The sequence below is a fragment of the Prunus avium genome, unplaced genomic scaffold (genome assembly GCF_965620075.1).
Source record: "Prunus avium unplaced genomic scaffold, drPruAviu1.hap1.1 HAP1_SCAFFOLD_23, whole genome shotgun sequence".
Classification (NCBI taxonomy): domain Eukaryota; kingdom Viridiplantae; phylum Streptophyta; class Magnoliopsida; order Rosales; family Rosaceae; genus Prunus; species Prunus avium.
In genome coordinates this window covers 150001-152500 of record NW_028276882.1, presented here as the reverse complement: position 1 = coordinate 152500, position 2500 = coordinate 150001, and positions in this window count along the sequence as shown.

The window sequence follows — 2500 nt, the reverse complement described above, 5'->3', positions numbered from 1 at the left end:
ACTCAGAGGATTGGATAGCTTCTTTCGAAGCCAACCTACCCCCACACGTGTGAGAGTGGCCAACAATTTGCTAGCTTCTTCATCAACTCCGCCGAAAGCCATCCTCGACATACCCGTGCATTGAGAAGGTTTGGTGGCCGTACTCCCAACACAAAAGCATACCGAAGACAACCCCAAGCTAAAGCTCACTTGAAGCCAACGCATCGTCACCATGTGTTCGTGTGGCCGAGAATTGGGTAGCTTCTTCATCAACCCCGCCGAAAGCCATCCTCGACATACCCGTGCATTGAGAAGGTTTGGTGGCCGTACTCCCAACACAAAAGCATACCGAGGACAACCCCAAGCAAAAATTCATTTGAAGCCAACCCATCGTCGCCCACAACTAGTGGGTGAATGGTGTGCTTCCCGGGGTTGGCATAGACATTCGCTCGCATGCAAAAGATTGTCGATGCGAAAGATTATCTATGCCAACCCCGGGAAGCACACCATTCACACACTCCCGACCGGTGTGGTGTGGCGGTGATTGGATAGTTACGGATTGAGCACTTGCCAAGGATCAAAATGTGTCATTTAGAAGAAACATTTTCAAAAAGTTTTTAAAATCTTGTGGGTTTGCAACTCATAAGAGCGTCACTTTCAACGTCCCCGGTATTGGATTGAGTTTCTAAAAACAACCGTGCACACCGAGGTTAAACTTTACCGGCTCCACTCCGACTCGCCGCTCGCCCACAATTTGTTTGCAACGAAACATTTGTTTTTAATTTTGTTGGTTTGAAATTGTTTTGAAAAGGTTCTTTAAATCTAGTGGGTTTGCAACTCATAAGAGCGTCACTTTCAACGTCCCCGGCATTGGATTGAGTTTCTAAAAACAACCGTGCACACCGAGGTTAAACTTTACCGGCTCCACTCCGACTCGCCGCTCGCCCACTAGTCCGAAGGCAACAAAACATTTGTTTTTCATTTTGATGAAAATTTCTGTTTTTAAATCTTGTTGGTTTGAAATTGTTTTGAAAAGGTTCTTTAAATCTTGCGGGTTTGCAACTCATAAGAGCGTCACTTTCAACGTCCCCGGCATTGGATTGAGTTTCTAAAAACAACCGTGCACACCGAGGTTAAACTTTACCGGCTCCACTCCGACTCGCCGCTCGCCCACAAATCCGAAGGCAACAAAACATTTGTTTTTAATTTTGATGAAATTTTTTGAAAACATTGGCTTGGCAAGCCCCAATCCGCGACTATCCACCCACCGCCACCCCACACGAGTGGTTGTTGTTGCGAAATGAGGTTGTGGTCGACATGCCCGTGCATTTGAGAAGGAGTTCCTAGCACTCCATGCTCTCCCATGCCAAAAAAAAGCCTAGACAACCCCATTTCGCAACTTTCCACGCCTTTTTTTTCCTCCCTCACCCATGGCGGCGGCGTGGTGGCGGCGGCCGGATTCCGGCCACCACCGCCATGGGTGGCAGCCCCCCGACCCCGACACCAAACCCATAATACCGAGGCAACATATCGAGGCAACATGACATGGGTGTGGCGTGGGGGAAGGGGGCTGCAGCTAGGAAGGCATGGGCTGCCATGCATATGCAGGCAACACACACCCCCCTATATAGCATTTTATGCATTTAGCCCTTTGACAGGAAGAGACATCACCTATGCGCGAGGAGTCATAATGGGCTCTAAATAATTCAATACAAGGTATTTGGACGTGATTTTTTGCAGGGATACTAAGAAACATGCAATCTATGATGGGAAAAAGTTTCATAAATTTTTGAAGTCGGGAAGTATTTTTTATTATTTTTAGAAGTCGTAAAATTGAAAAAATCATTAAAACAAATCCGGGAGGAATTTTTTAGTTTTGTAAGTTGGAGAAGGTCCTAAAAATCATAGACTACTTATGGGGAGCTTATTGTGCGAGGAAATTTCAATAAAAACGGGGTTTGACAAGATTTGAAAAATTCTGTCGACATTTGAAAAAACCTGGAACCATGCTGCCGGCATGCTGCGCACATGCTGCGCGCAGGCTGCGCGCATGCTGCGCGCAGACTGCGCGCATGCCATGGCAGGACAAGTTTCGCTAGCCTCACTGTCGACAGATGCGCAAGCTGCGCGCACGCTGCGCACAGGCTGCGCGCATGCTGCGCACAGACTGCGCGCACGCTGCGCGCATGCCATGGCAGGACAAGTTTCGCTAGCCTCACTGTCGACAGATGCGCAAGCTGCGCGCAAGCTCCGCGCACGCTGCGCACAGCCTGTGCGCATGTTGTGCGCATGCTGCGCGCAGGCTGCGCGCAGGCGCCGCGCATGCCATGGCAGGACAAGTTTCGCTAGCCTCACTGTCGACAGATGCGCAAGCTGCGCGCACGCTGCGCACAGGCTGCGCACAGCGCATGCCATGGCAGGACAAGTTCGCTAGCCTCACTGTCGACAGATGCGCAAGCTGCGCGCACAGGCTGCGCGCACGCCATGGCAGGACAAGTTTCGCTAGCCTCACTGTCGACAG